Genomic DNA, 17,544 nt, shown 5'->3' on the forward strand with positions numbered 1-17,544 from the left:
TCCCAAACATAGTTAATATTGTTGGTGTATGATCTCTTAATTGTGGAATGGTCTCTTGATGATGATAATGAACTCTCAATCTCCAATTCTCATGAATACGATGAATGAATGATCTAATGCCTTACTTGTATAGACAATTTATAATTCATTTTCTATTTTTATTGTGCCATTGTATATATGCTTCACTAACATCTCATTTTATATGGTTAATTGAGCAAGATTTATCTTTAATTTTTCAAATGTAATTTCGTTCCATGAATAAGCATAGTTGTGTAATTAAAATCATTCAAAATTTGTTAATAATTCATGGTTTGTTTGACTATTCACACACGTATCCCTAACCTTTTACTTTGAGAGTGAGTAGTGTCAAATCACTAGTCTTCGTTAAGGAACTTCCTTTCATTACTCAACCACCTAGCTTAGCTCGATATTTAAGGATTACCCCCTAGATAAGGATATCCTTCTTGTAGTCTAAAGAGTGAGAGAAGGCCACCAAGGTGACATTGGGTGGCTTTCTTAACGGGTGGGGTCAAGACCTTTTTTTTTCTATGAGAGTGTTTGAGTGGAGATACAATTTAGAAAATGCTTACAAGAAAATTAGTTTCCTTTATTTCCATCACCTAAATTACTTCCAATAAAATCATGTGCTTTTAATAACATCTAATTTTGATAAATAATTAATTCAATAAAATTTAAAAAATAAGATTATTTATTATTATTGTTATTTTTTTGTGTACGAGATAATAAACAGCTATAGTGAGTTTGTACTTAAGGATCGATTCTATCCACTACCACAATCACCTCTGAGTGTACCCACATTGCCTCACATGTGGCATGCTGAGCTAATTGAAGTTTAAACCAATACCATCATAAAAAACGACTTAACAACCCATTCTATCATCAACTAATCTACACCATGGGGAAAATTAAAAATAACTTTTAATATTAAAAAGTATATCCAATTTATTTTATTTGAAAATCAATTTTAACATCTAATTTAAGGAAACTCTGTAAATAAAATTTCATGTGAAAAATGTGAAGCAAAATAAAGTTGGGGTAAATAATAAAAATAAAAATAAGTAAAGTGAAATATAAAATTAATAATTATAATTATAATTAATAATTCAATAATCAATCTCCTAATTTACCAAGTGCTAGAGGCATAAAATCTCTTCATATACAAACCTTTTTTAAAGTGAAAAGATATTTGATCCCCTCTGCCCTTGGTAAATCCAAAATTAAGATAGATCCAAGCTAGTTTTATATCAATTTATGTAATTGAAAGTAGAATTATTATTTTAATGAAAAGTTACTTTCAAAAATATTTATAATTTCCTCAATTTTAAAATAAATCTAGCCTAGTTCCATATTAACTCCGGATCTATCAAGCGACGAGAGGGATCACATCTCTCTAGGTACAAACCTATTTTTTGAATGCAAAACTTGAGGAAAGGTTTGTACCTCGAGAGATTTGATCCCTCTAGACGCTTGATAGATCCAGAGTTAAGATAGATCTAGGTTGGTTTCAGTCATGTGTGACCAAAGAAAATCTAACAAACATATGATTAATTTGATCAATAATACATAAATTCATCCAATATTAATATAATAATTTTAAATATGCTAATATGTCTCAGATTAATCTGTATATTTTAATTATAAATTTTCTTAGTTGCATCAGTTTGTTGTGATGATAATAACTTTAATGATGAAAAATGATGAAATATAATTTTTGAATGTAAAGGGACAATGTAATAGTGTTGAATGATAGAAAATGTGAATAATAAGAATATATTCAGTTACAAATATTCTTCATTGTGGTTAATATAAAACTATTTTCTTCTATTATTATTATTGTCACTATTGTTACTTTTGTCATCTTTTGATATTGATTTTCATATTTTCATATCGATTATATGAAAAGGACAGCTTAAACCATAAACCATTTAAATATTTAGCTAAATATATTGTAGTAAACATCATTCCTTGTCTCTTCTCTCCAATATTAATAGGTTGAAGTACTATAACACAAAAAACAATGTACATTATCAATACGTTTTTGTGATTACACTGAAATCAATGCACAATGTTAATCCAATCACTTTAAAATTAATGTCCCATCATACATCCAATTACATCAAAACAAAAATTAGCATTTATACTGAAATTAATGAATCTAATGCAAGAAATTAAATAATATTAGAAAACAACATTTACATTGAAATCACTACATCTAATGAAAGAAATCAAATAAGATTAGAAATCAGCATTTACACTCAAATCAATTCATCTAGTGCATGTAAGAAAAATTGGATTACAAACCAACATCTACACTGAAATTAATGCACCTAGTGCAAGTAAGAAAATAGGATTATAAAGCAACATCTACATTAAAATCAATGCATCTAGCGCACACAATCAAATAGGATTAGAAATCACCATCTACATTGAATTCAATGCATTTAGTGCAAGCAATCAAATAAGATTAGAAATTGCCATCTACATTGAAATCAATGCATCTAATACAAGCAATCAAACATTATTAGAAATCAACATATACATTAAAATCAATGCATCTAGTGCAAGTAATCAAATAGGAATAGAAATCACCATCTACATTGAAATCAATTCATTTATGCAAGTAATAAAATAGGATTAGAAATTATCTACATTTAAATTAATGCATCTAGTGAAACAATCAAATATCATTAGAAATCAACATCTACACTAAAATCAATGCATCTAGTGCAAGAAATCAAATTGGATCAGAAATCACCATCCACACTAAAATCAATGTATCTAGTGCAAGAAATATTCTTCCTCTCTCCCCCCTCCATATATATCTATATCTCCCTCCATCTCTCCTTATTTTCCACTCTATCTCAACCCCCCAAAAACACACGCTATTTCACTTCATATCTACCAATATCTTTTTCCCTCCCTCCCTCTATTTATCTCTCTCTTCTTTCCTCTCTTCACTTTCCATCTATTTCTCTATCTCCATTTGCCTCTCTATATCATTGCCAGAACATACACTCTATTTCTTCAATATATCTACCTATCCTTCCCTCCTCCTCTCCCTCTCTCTCTCTCTCTCTCTCTCTCTTCCCTTCTCTCCCTCTCCCCCACTTCTATCTCTCTTCCCTACTTCTTTCCTCTCTCCCTCTCTCTCCATCCTCTTTATCACTCTCTCTCTCTCTCTCTCCCTCCAACTCCATCTCTCTTTCCCTCCCTCACTCCACTCTCTCATATCCTCTCTCTCTTCCTTCTTGTCTTTCTCTCTCTCTGTTACTCTTCAACCTCCAACTCTATTACTATATCCCTCCATCTCTCCTTCTCTCCCCCATTCTCTCCATATCTCCTTCTTTGTCTCTTTATCTCACCCCCAAACATACATACTCTCTCTCAATCTCTCCCCTGTCACTCCCTCTCTCTCTCCACTTCTCACTCTCTATGTATTTCTTCTTCCCTCCCTCTCTCCCTCTCCAACTACATCTCCATATCCCTCCCGGTCTCCCCCTCCAACTACATCTCCCTATCCCTCCCTCTCTACTCCTCTCGCCCTCCCTCTCTCCTCCTCTCTCTCAAATCTTCTCTCTCATACTTCCTCTTTCTCCCTTTCTCTCCTACCTCCCTCTCTCTTCTCCCATATCTCTCTCTCTCTCTCTCTCTCTCTCTCTCTCTCTCTCTCTCTCTCTCTTCCCTCTAATCCTCTCTCTTACCCCATCACTCTCCTTCTATCTCTCTCAAGTATTATCTCTAATTATTCCTCCCTCTCATTCTCTCACTCTCTCTATCTCTCTCTACCGCCACCCCCCTCTCTCTTTTCCCTCCAATACTATCTCTTCCCCCATCTCTCTCTCTCTCTATCTCTCTCTAACTATGTTACTATATCCCTCCATCTCTCCTTCAGTCTCCTTCTCTCCCCCCTTTTCTCTATCTCTCCTTCTTTGTGTCTTTATCTCACCCCTAAACATACACTCTTTCTTTCTATCTCTCCCTTGTCACTCCCTATCTCTCTCCGCTTCTCACTCTCTGTGTCTTTCTTCTTCCCTCCCTCTCTCCCCCTCCAACTCCATATCCCTATCCCTCCCTCTCTCCTCCTCTCTCTCATCCTTCCTCTCTCGCCCTTTCTCTCCTACATTTATCTCTCTTCCCTCATCTCTCTCTCTCTCTGCCCTCCAATCCTCTCACTATCTCCCTCCGACTCTCCTCTCTTTCCCCCTCCATCTTTGTGTCTCCCTCTCCCTCTGTTACCCTTCTCTACCTTTCTCTCTTTTTATTCCTCCTCTCCCCTCTCCTTCAATTTATCTCAATCTCTCCCTTGTCACTCCCCTATCTCTCCACCTGTATCACTTTATGTCTTTGTTCTTCCCTCCCATATATATAGAGTTAATATATATCATGATATATTAATATATATTATAATATAACAAATTTAATATTGGATTAAAACAAAGTTATTATATTTAATAATATCAAGATCATGATATATTAATATGAATATTAGATTTAATAATAATAATAATATTTTAATATGCATATTATGGTTAATATTATTTTTTTGCATGGTATTAATAATAATCTGGCCCATAGGCGTCACCTAAATAAAACCTCTTTTTTGAGTGTTAGTAAGTGTAAAGAGGTTTTATTATTTACCATACCTCTTGTTTATATTTTTATTTATTTATCATGTTTCTTTTATTTACAATGGTATTTGGCCCATAGGCTTGGTATATAATTAGATGTGGATTTCTGATCCTATTTGATATGTTTTTATTTATTTATCATACATCTTTATACCTCTTTTATATTTATTTATTTATTGATCATACCTCTTTTATAAATATGGTAATTGGACCATGGTATTAATAATTATGTGTTTGTGGGATCCACCTAAATAAAACCTCTTTCTGTTTTATTTTAAAAAATATATATTTACCATACCTTTGGAGTAAACATAAAAATAAAAATAAAAATAAATAAATAAATAAATAAAAATTGTTATTTATTTACGTTTATTTATATTTTTATTTATTTACCATGGCTCTTTTTTTTACTATTACTAAACCTCTTTATATTTTAAATTTATGTTGTGCTTATACATAATAATAATTAGATTCATTTTTAAATAGGGTTGACATTAGATTAACAATGCTAAATGTTAAATATTAACATTTACATTTAGGTTTATGTTTATGTTTACATTTACATTTACATTTACATGTTTACTATTTACGTGAGATCTAGCCTCATGGGCCCAATAATTATTTTATTTTTAATCTAAAATTACAAATGTCTTTGAAAAATACATATAAATAACCAAAAATTTATATTAATTAAAATAAAATAAATTTTAATTAATTTCAAGTTAAAATAATATTATTTAAATGAAAAGTTGCTTTCTATTTTCAAAAAGAGTAAAGAGAATTGTAATTATTTTATTTAAACTTTGAATTACAAATAACTTAATAAGTTAACAATTTAAACTGTAAAGGCCAGTAAATTTGGGTGTTAGGTCATTTTTCCCTAACACCTATGGGTTAAATTTGGAGTTTTAGGTGATTTTTCCCTAAACCCTAGGAGTTATAGATATCTTTCCTTGATAATTGGCAATGTAAAGACATTGTTTTACCTTTGGCACTGTTGGCACTGTTTCTACCAAGGTAACTCCTATCCAAATCTCTGGGAGGATAAAACTGATCGAGATCATGGGGCAGGATTTTAAGTGAAACCTGTTGTTGGGAAAAGTATCCATTCAGAATGCCCCTATCCCACTCTAAGGTGTGATAGTGCCTTAGCAACAAACAAGGAAAACTATTTTCGTATTCTTCTTTATGAAATGTAAACAAAGAGGAAGGATGTAACTAACCTGTGTCTTTCGCTAGTTTGTTGATCCAATCGCTCTCTCCTTTGTTCGCTTTCCGCTGCCTGCTCCCTTACTGGTCTAGATTCACCAAGTTCCTGCAAGATCACAAGAGAGGAAAACTACACAAACATAGATTTACATTCATAACTAGTTTAGGATCAGATTAAACTAAACATGCAAATATAACAAAGCATCATTGGTATACAAGCATATAGGAGAAACTCAAATAGTTTTATTGATATGATAATAAAGTCCAAGAGGAGATACAACCAAGTGAGTCCCGATCCAGCATCTACCTCCCAGCAAAGGAATCCCTTCCTCTCCTCCAACAAAGCATAAATCACCCAATGCACTAATCTCAATCTCAAACCAACAGCAATTCTCTGCAAAGTACCAAATTCCAGCCTCTGGATCTCTGGGATGAGGGATCCATATATAGATGTAAGCAGAGAGGATGAGTCAGCTTATGTTTTGACTTGTGGCTTCTCTCTGTCAGTTCTTGCTTCCACTTGGAGGCTGAGAGCCTCTTACTCATCATTGGTCGAATTCATTGAGGCAAGTGTCATTGAGGAAGATTCTGGAAGCTTCCAGTGTCTGTACACCTCGCGGAATGACACTGCCATTTGGCATTTCTCACTCAGCACACCCTGGTAGTGTATTTAGGTGCGTTGCAACGCACCTAGCTAGTGTACTGGGGTGCATTGCAACGCAGGCAGCTAGTAGAGCATATGAATTGATCCTGATTTGACTAATTCTGAGTGGTTTCTGGTGGAGAACTTCTGGGAGAAGCTGTCATTTGTTGACCTTGTTTCTTTAGGAGCTGGAACAACACCTTTAGGGACTTAGGATCCCTTGGTTTATGGACATTTCATGCTTATAGCTGTAAGGCACAAAAATGTCTATAACAATTGCCCCCTAAAGTATGAGGCCGTTTATCGGGTGAAATGCTTTATTAGGAGGATCCGAAGTTCTTTCAATGCTGGGAGGAGACCTGTAATAAGATACAATACAATACATTATTTTTCATACTATTTTCATGATCTAGCTGAGGCGGGCATTCCCATGCTCAGCTTTATAAATTCATTTTGATGTACATAGGACAGACAATCGTCTGATGGTAGACTGATGATCTTGATGAAATCATCATCCTTTTGGTAGGATGATTATCTGTGCTGTAATGCTGTACATGTCAATGTCTTTATTTTTCCTGAATATATATCGCAGCCCGGATGGATGAAACTAGATCCGGGGTCTTCAATCTCGTCTGATCTTCACTCTAAGTACAAGTCGATCCATGTGAGAAATGTTTTGAAGTCGAACATGGAAAGACATCGCTTGATTACCAGTCAATGATGTAAACTGTTAACAAGTGCGAGAGGAATCACCGATAATGATAATGACCCTCAAGGTACTGCAGTACAATTTACGTGGTGTGAATAAAGGACTTGGTGTTGAACACCACGCAAAATCTTTCGGTCGAAGGTCATTGATGTATACCTGTCGCCGGAAGTGAGAAACTTGCCATTGAGGCATGCAAGCTTCAAAGTACTGAAGGGGGTGTTCCTAGATCAACTTCTTGGATAATGAGCTGATGTCGAAAAGAAGCGATCCGTCAAAGGAGGGCCTTAATGTATCCCACATCAGTGACACGGAATGGAGAAAATGATTTTGATGGAGGTGAAAACGATCTGATGATATATGGTTCAGGGTGGCGATCATGAATGAATGAAGTATAATGTATGGTAGTGGATGGGACACGGTTGACTTCTCTGGATGACTTCTCTTGAACATATCGGTGACACTTATGTGATGGATTGGTAGCATTTACCCCAAATATGGATGGTATGGTGAGACCATGGTGATGTGACCGGTGAATGAAACAACCCAACCCGACTCAGGCATGGTGTGGAAGTGTCATGTTCAAGAGCGACTTGCTACCAATAAAAGTTCTTTGAGTTTCTTCCCAATTTTTCCCCAGTCATTGCTGACCAGTACCTCTTTATTTTTGTCAAGCTTGAGGAGGATAACATATGCTTGTTCTATAATTTTCCCTTCGGGCAAACCCATCGCTATGTTTTAACGAGCCTAGCGATAGTGAAACTCGTTCTTGCCTAAAGACAAGTTTGTCGCTATTAATGTTTTTAACGAGTTTAACGACAAATATAACTCGGTCCTTTTCATTTTTAGAGAGTCTGAAAAGGTACGTAAAGATAACTCCGGAAGTCCTTTTTCGTCATCTAATCCCTTAAGTCCGAAAAAGTATAAAACAATACAGAAGGGATGAATTTTCGATAGTTTTAACGAGCCGAACAAAACAAGCGCTCGATCTTTTTGTGCAATAATCCCTCAAGTCCAAAAGTATTAAAATCTAGAGGAGGGATAGCACTTCCGGTCGCTTTAACGAGCTGGAAGGCCAAAACTCGGCAATCTTTTCATATTTTACGAGTCAGATGAAAAGAGCTTAAAGAAGACTCGTCTTTTGAGGAACGAGTGATAAAACGGGTAGCAGCTGATTCCAGGTAAGGGTTGGAATTTTCCAATCACGGCAGTGTCACAAGGATGGCTAGTGAAATCACTCTTCGCAGCTGTTCCTCAAAATGGGTAAACAATCAGATGGAGGTGAATGATCGGCCAATGGAAAAGTGGAGGTGACGGTGCAAACACGACCAAGGCTTTAATGGCTAATAATGTTACATTCACGGTGGTTATTTACCGGAGGATAGTTCATTTTTTAACGAGCTTAAACGCGAGTTGAAACACTTGCTCGATCTTATGTTTATTTTTTAACAAGCATGAACTATGTGCTAAAACTGCTCGATCTTATGTTTATTTTTTAACAAGCATGAACTATGTGCTAAAACTGCTCGATATTATGTTTATTTTTTAACGAGCATGAACTATGTGCTAAAACTGCTCGATGATAAGTTTGCATGCCCCCAGCATAATAACGCAAATCGAGGTGCATGCCCCCCCAAGCTTCATTGCATTCAACTCGGTGGTTGGAATGAAGGTTTACCTTTGAGATTTGAAAAGGGGATTTGTTTCATTTTTTAATGAGGTTGACACAGTAAAAGAACTATCCTCATGGCTCCTTGTTTCATTTTTTAACGAGGTTGACACTAGATAAGAACCGTCCTCGGAATCCAAATCCATTAGATATAGAAGGTTTCATATTCCACTATGGCCACTTCCGCCAGATTACTCGGAGGCGGTAGGGAAAAAGTACCCATTAAGGCAGGGTCTTTTAGGAGACCTACTCCGATATTTTGGAGCGAATTATTGCTTCCATGGATCATTGGAATGCTTCCAGTAACTTGAGAACCATTGGGGAGGAAGTTTTGTTGATCGACGATTGTAATCCCTCCTTGAAAGGGAAATGCAATCTTTCTGAAATAGGTCGACACAACAGCCACCATGGCATATATCCATGGTCTTCCTAGTAGGATGTTGTAATCAAGATTCCCATCTATGACTTCAACATCTATTTCTACTGTTTTCCCTCCTAGTTCAACTTTCAAGTTATTTAGGATACCATATGGGGTATATGTCCTTCCGTCGAATGCTTTTAACGTCGTCGCAGACCGCAACAAGGTTGGAGATCCTAAAGTTTTCCAGCAACTCATCGACATAATACATGTAGATGCCCCCTCATCAATAATTGTTCGATGAACAGTTTTGTTGAGGGCTTTCACTTGAATAAGGAAAGCTAGTTGGGCTGGTAACTGAGGATCATATCCTTTGTGGTCGAAGGATACAAGATTGGAATCCTTAGGATCAACCCCACCAATGGCTGATAACAAAGCCTGCCTTTGGGATGGGCAATTTTGTAGTACTTCAAGAGTCGACATAGTGGATGGCGATTGGGCCAAATCTTCCACTATGTTATAATGCTGCACCGTTCTAGCGCGAGGATTAAATGTCGACTTGTGTACTATTCCCTTTGGTGGTTTTATTGTTAATTCATGAATGATGGGTGGTACAACTTCTGTCGAAGTTGTTTTCGAACTACTTGGTTGATCTTTATCCTTGTCGTTCGACAGCTGCGGATTCCCATAATCTTTGTTCCTTGTCAAAATCAAAGCATCATTTCGCTGTTTCGAAATTGACAGCATTAGCACTTGCAACGGGGAAGCATTTCCACTATCAACCAGATTTGTTCCTGGATTTGGAAACGGATCAGTTAACACTGCTGAGGTTTTCAAACTTTTAAAGAATCTTTTAAGCTCAGCTTTGTACGGACATTGTGAGGTCCAATGATCCTCATCACATATCTGACACCCTGAGGGGGGTTTCCTATTTCTAGGAGGGTTTGAAGAAGTTTTTTCAGGAGATGATTCATCCTGTTTCTTCTTCTTCCCTTTGCTTTGTTTCTTCTTGCTTCCTGGTTGTTTGGTTTCTTTGCCCTTATCTGTCGATACGGCATTTACTTCCGAAGCAAGGATTTCGTCTTTTGCATTTTGATCTGAAATCTTACGATCCTTCTTGGATGTGGCCTTTGTCGATTTCGCGTTTTTCGTGCCAATCACACCATCGCCGGCATGAGAGTCATTGTTTGATTTAGGAGGAGGAGGAATTGAGAATTCCGGTCTAGGGGCGTCAAGTATTTTGTCGTAGAGTGTGCCAGACTGAGTATAGACCAAGTCCAGATATTGCACACGAGCGATAACTTGCTCTTCCGTTACGACTCCCCCCTTTGCCACATCTTCCGTGATGGCAGGAAGTAATGACTTGATAAACCATTCAGCTAATAGCTGATCGGGAACGTACGTTTTTACCATCCTACGATGACGTCGCCACTCATGTATATGATCAGATATGTGAGTGGCCGTTGTCTGTTTGAATTTGGTTAGGATTTCCGTTCCCGTTTCATACCTTATCGGTAATTGAAAATGGGTTAAAAAAGTCATGGCTAAGGTACTGAAATTGTCGAACGAAGCTCTAGGCAATTCAATATACCATTTTGCCGCTGGACCTGTTAACGTCCTCTGAAAAAGGCGAAGCCTTATCGAATCATCGTTTAGGGTGTTTGATGAACACCATAGATGAAATGTCATCACGTGATTCGATGGATCTTCACCTGGATTTCCATTAAATTTAGGAATATCAGATGGAAGTTTATGAGGAATCGCTGGCCACCAAGGGGCATAAGCAATTGGATCATTTGTTAACCGGTGTAAATCAGGTAACTCTAAAGTTGCCACGAATGGTAACTGTTGATTCAGGTTAGGTGAAGCATACCCAGGATATGATGGAATTGCCTGAGCAGTTGGCCTTTGCATACCAGCATAATGTAGTTGATGCTGGTATGATTGATACGGTTGGTGGACATGACCATTGTAAAGTGGTTGATTTTGACCGTTTTGAATGTACGGTTGTCCACTGTTCGCAAAGATCTGCTGCTCAGAACCTTGGTATACTTGTTGGAATTGTGGTTGTTGGTATTGCACCAGCCACGGTTGTGAAGCCATGTTCTGTTGCGCTATATTAACCGTTGGACCAAGGTGCGGTGTAATTGTACCCGTTTGGACCTGTGTCGCCCCACCAGTTGGCGATTGTGGTTGAGTCACAGGGTCAAGGGGCTGTTGCATTACAACCTGAGAAATCTGAAGTTGACATACAACAGGCAGCGTTTGAACTTGTGACACGTCACAATAGCTGGTGTAGTAGGTATATTCGACACAGGTACGCATTGTTGCATTGAATATACAATCCTTGGTTGTTGGGGTAGCATAGGTACCCAACCACTTGACGTAACTCCAGTATAACCTGAATACTGTTGTGAACTCTCGTATGGATATCCTCCCGGAGGGGGTAATGAAAGGGCATACTGCCCCCCATACGGTGGTAATCCGGAACTCAAGGGGATTGTCTGCCCTTGGGAACTGGATTGCCCAAATCGACCTCCAAATGGATCAATTTGTCGAGTCTCAACATAAGAGTTGCCGGATATTATTCCGGAGGAACAAACAAGAACGGACCATACTGTCGAAATAGTCCCTGGATGGACTCCTTCTAGCGATTGTGAGCTAGTTGGGACAGATGGTATGCCGGCAAACATTGTCGAAGTGACGGCAGGGAGTTCTGCTGTCGCTGTGTCAGTCGACACAGTCCTAGATGTTGACGGCTGTTCAGACATTTTAAGTCTATCCAAAAGATTACCTAGTGATTCTACAGGAACTTCCGCTGGTGTTAGACTAACTTCTGATGTCGAAGGAAAAAGTGTGACCCCGACTCCAAAATGTGTTGGAGTACTTGCTTGCAGATCTTCTACAATTTCCTCTATCGCAATCAAACCAAGTGGAAGAGGAAGACCGTCAGGTCCGTAAAATATTTCCGGTGCTGAAGAAGGGGTTGAATCGACAGCGACAGATGTTTGAGGAGAAAGACTCTCTGAACGGCTGCGGATCGAACTGGTTCAGTAACACAAGTGTTTGCTCTCAGACTAGGATCAGTATCACTGTCCCTCTGTGGCTGTTGAACTTCTTCTGTAGAGGCAGGGTTTCCAGAAATGTTTGCAGTAACCGGAATCTCGGATGTTGTTGGAACACTTGTTCTAACTTGGATAGGAGATTTTGAACCGGTTAAACGAGTTCGGTTTGTCCGTACTATTTTCGATTCCGGAGACAAAGACGGCTGACTCGTAAGCCTCCGCGAATGACGGGGTTTCAATTGACTTTCTTCCACAATTGCGGATTACTCGATCAACTAAAATACAAAAGGGGAAAGTGTGTTTCCGAATTAAATGAATTTTAGACGCTTTAGACACAACTTGCTTTTTCAATTTTAAAGAGTCGAGAAAAAGCAAAAGATGACTCTAGTCTCCTTCGATTTTTAATGAGCCTGAAGTGACAAGTGCTTAGATGGACCTTTTCCATTAAGGAGTCTGAAAAGGAACGAAAGGGACTGCTCTGGAGTTCTAGGTAGAGGGTGTGCCAAACTTTTCACAAAACCGCAGAATACTTTTTAAGGTACGGGCGGTCAATCTTCCCGAATTCTGTGTTCAGTGCATTGCGATCAGTAGGGCGGCCGACACGGCTTCCTATGGATAAAGGTTTTATGCCTATATGGGTCTCCCAATATATACTCGACGGTACGTGGGAGCACAATCCGTACTGTCATTTTTCGTCTCTCAGGAGGAATCACCCAACCATGAGCGAGGCGAACAGTCACCAGGTTTTACGACGCCGGAACACGTCTCTAGCCTAAACCTCTATGTTGTGCGTTAAGTTACAAAGCATTGTTAAGTTCATTCAATTTATTTTAGGTTGATCTTTCTTAGAAGTTTGCCTTTTTGGATCTCCACGAGATGTAGATACAATTCCTAAATGCAGTCTAAAGATGATAAGCAAGCTTTTATATCTTTTCAACAATGAAAATCCTAGCTACAAGGGGAAAAGAAAGACACAATCTTTTCTCAAAGAGCATAGAGCACACTGTAGATGCACTTTTCCTAAATCAATCCATACAAACTGTCAAGATGCAAATGCACATATGCATGTATTTGTTTTCACTTTCTTAATATTGATGCCTAAAAAGAAAGCTATTGTACAAATTTGAATTCGATTTCAAGTGAAAAACACAAACAAGCTTCTTTCGAAATCAAAAAAGTAGATTACGACACTTTATGATTTTGAAGTAAATACTTGTTTCGACACTAGAAATGCATAAATTCAAACCAAAAGACAAAAGTAAAAGCGTAATCAACTGTGAACAACAAACAAACTCACTCCTAAGATCAAAACGACACTTACGACAGGTCTAGATCTAAGGGCGACAGTATGACTAGTTTACTTTTGTAATGGGAAACTGCAAATGATGTAACAAATACACAAAAACAAATATAGTTTCTTTTATACAACTGAGGCGGAATTAAGGCAAACAAAAGGGGTTTTCAGATAGGTACACACACTGATAACAGGCTGCAAAAATCAGAGAGAAAACTGAGCAAAGAGAAGCAGAGAACCACAGCTACACAAGGCAAAGGCTGATCAGCGCACCCCTTACACAGAGAAACTGAATTGCAGTGCAGGTAGCCCTCTCAGGACCTGCGTTGAAATGCAGAACCTCTTCACAGAGCCTGCACTGAAGCAAAAACAAGAATTGTCTCTGGGTTCTGGGTCACGGTTTGCAGTTTGATCTACGGTTTTTGGCCGGATAAAAGCTATCAATTAGGTACAATTAGAGGGATGATTTAAAGGAGGACTAAGAGCTATCACAAAGGGAAGTTAGAGCATATGTGGATCAGCTGTTTAGATCATAAACAGGCCCAGTGAATGGACTAGAGTAGCAGATCTCTACTTTGCATTTGTAAATGGCAAATGCAGTTCGATTCGCCACTCCTAAGTTTATGAGAAGAACAACAATAGAAAAACAAATAAACTAACTAGATATGATCCCCAGCGGAGTCGCCAATTTGTTGTTGGGAAAAGTATCCATTCAGAATGCCCCTATCCCACTCTAAGGTGTGATAGTGCCTTAGCAACAAACAAGGAAAACTATTTTCGTATTCTTCTTTATGAAATGTAAACAAAGAGGAAGGATGTAACTAACCTGTGTCTTTCGCTAGTTTGTTGATCCAATCGCTCTCTCCTTTGTTCGCTTTCCACTGCCTGCTCCCTTACTGGTCCAGCTTCACCAAGTTCCTGCAAGATCACAAGAGAGGAAAACTACACAAACATAGATTTACATTCATAACTAGTTTAGGATCAGATTAAACTAAACATGCAAATATAACAAAGCATCATTGGTATACAAGCATGTAGGAGAAACTCAAATAGTTTTATTGATATGATAATAAAGTCCAAGAGGAGATACAACCAAGTGAGTCCCGATCCAGCATCTACCTCCCAGTAAAGGAATCCCTTCCTCTCCTCCAACAAAGCATAAATCACCCAATGCACTAATCTCAATCTCAAACCAACAGCAATTCTCTGCAAAGTACCAAATTCCAGCCTCTGGATCTATGGGATGAGGGATCCATATATAGATGTAAGCAGAGAGGATGAGTCAGCTTATGTTTTGACTTGTGGCTTCTCTTTGTCAGTTCTTGCTTCCACTTGGAGGCTGAGAGCCTCTTACTCATCACTGGTCGAATTCATTGAGGCAAGTGTCATTGAGGAAGATTCTGGAAGCTTCCAGTGTCTGTACACCTCGCGGAATGACACTGCCATTTGGCATTTCTCGCTCAGCGCACCCTGGTAGTGTATTTAGGTGCATTGCAACGCACCTAGCTAGTGTACTGGGGTGCATTGCAACGCAGGCAGCTAGTAGAGCATCTGAATTGATCCTGATTTGACTAGTTCTGAGTGGTTTCTGGTGGAGAACTTCTGGGAGAAGTTGTCATTTGTTGACCTTGTTTCTTTAGGAGCTGGAACAACACCTTTAGGGACTTAGGATCCCTTGGTTTATGGACATTTCATGCTTATAGTTGTAAGGCACAAAAATGTCTATAACAAAACCCTAGGGGTTATAGATCATCTTGCCTTGATAATTGGCAATGTAAAGACATTTTTTTACAATTGGCATTGTTGGCATTGTTTTACCAGGGTAACACCTATCCAAATCTCTGGGAGGACAGATCGTGGGGCTGGATTTTCAATGGATCCACTTGTTTGGTGCCCCTGAAAACTGACATCTCATCCATCAAAGTGATTTTAGATTCTATCAAGGACCCCTGAAAACCAACATCTCAACCATCAGAGTGGTTTCAGATTATATGGTCATTGAACTAGCGACAACTAGTTGGGAGCTAGAGAAAGAGAGACGAAATGAGCTATTGAAACCTGGAACAGATTCTATGTGCATTGAATTAGCGACAACTAGTTGGGAATTAGAGAAAGAGAGATGCAATGAGTTGTTGAAACCTGGAAAGAAACTAGTAGGGTTTTAGATTCGAAGTTCCTTGTAATGGAGATGTGGTGGGTGATTCAGCTAGTTGTTACATGTCTGGCAGTTTGAATAGCTACTGACAGATGAATGGATGTCAAGGTTTCATCGAAACTCGATCTTTGACAAACTTGAGGAAGCCTTCGGATCAGAAGCTCGATTACTCTCACATTTTAGTTAAGCTAAATCAAATATTCAGCTCGCGGAATATTGATACAATAGTTACGCACTATGGCAAAGGTCAACTATCTTTCTTCTTGGCAAATCCAAATACCGTGCTAGATCTGGTGAGTAACTCTTAATAAAGTGTGAAAAAGAATTTTGTAATTAATTTTAGATTTTCTGGAGTATTTCTATGTTATTTATTTTTTATTAGATTAGGTTTTTCATCTATATCTTAAAGATGACATTGGATGGTTCCAAAATTAGATTTCATATTTTTTAAGTATTTAAATCATATTGATTTGATTTTTTTGGAGGTTCTCCACATTATTTATTTCTTTTGGGAGATCAAATCTTCCATATATATCTTCAAAACTTCAACCCAAATAATCATTATAATTTTTCTCTTAAATGTGTTATTTTTGGTTGAATTCAAATTGAAGATATCTGCAGACATGGTTGCAAATGCAACTTTAGCAGCCATGGCCAAACAAGCAGGAAAGCATGGCATAAAGGTTTATCAGGTTGCTTCTTCGATGGTAAATCCCATAACAATTCAAGAATTTTTAAAAATAATATTTGAACATTTTAAATGTAATCCCTACATTGATCACAAAGGAAACCCAGTAAAATTGTTGAAGCAATTGACCTGTGTTAATACTATGGAGAATTATGGGTAGGCTCTAGACACAACGGTTAGTTCACCAAACAACGTAAGTTGTAAGTATACTCTATGTTTCTTACTAGAAATTTTGATGAATATAAGTGGAATTTGAAAAGTTAAAAATTTATTCACGTAAATTTTACTTTGCATATAATCTTTGTTTAAGGAGTTTACTTAATCTAAATAATTATTGATTCACCATAATTATAAAAAAAAAAATACATAAAATGAATCATTGCAAACTAATAGTCATATTGCAGATAGTCAGGTTATCGACTGTCAAGATCATCTACAAAATATATGTTACAGCAATTGAAGCACCTGGAAAATATCTACGAGCCATATGCATTCTACTAAGGAAAGTGAATTATGTGCAATGGAGATGAAATACAAATTTGTTGGTGTTGTATTGTTTTAAACATTTTGATTGGTAATCAAGCATCATATATTAATAATTTTTTAATATATTTGTGCATATTCGATACAATTCTAAAAAATTGGTTCAAGAGCTCTTTGGAGATGAACGAGACAGTTTCAGATTTGATGTTAAGATTATCGAGTGGAAAAATTACATCAGAAATATTCATATTCCCTCACTTCATGAATATGTCTTAAACGAGTGAATACGTATATGTTGGCTTGTTGGGACCTGACCTAGGTTTGGAGTTAATTAGCTAAACAAATCCTTGTACTACTGGCCCTTTCAACAACATTCCATGGCGGATTGAGGTCTCACCCGAAGTAGTATGGGGGGTGCTAGAACCAGGTTTCCACACCCTTGAGATGTCTGAGGGGTTGATTCGATCCAACGGTTAGTCCCTTCGCGTAGGTTACTTCGCATACTTCCCTGGCCTTCGCGCCCTGATATATTCGCCTTTGCGCATCCCTAACCAGGGGCTGTTGGGCTTCCATGCTATTGGAGCAGAGATCTGTACTAATTCCGTAAGTCACGGCCGAGATCTTA

This window comes from Pinus tabuliformis, chromosome 7 (assembly GCF_031772625.1).
Source record: "Pinus tabuliformis cultivar Carrire ecotype Pingquan chromosome 7, CPIR1, whole genome shotgun sequence".
NCBI lineage: Eukaryota > Viridiplantae > Streptophyta > Pinopsida > Pinales > Pinaceae > Pinus > Pinus tabuliformis.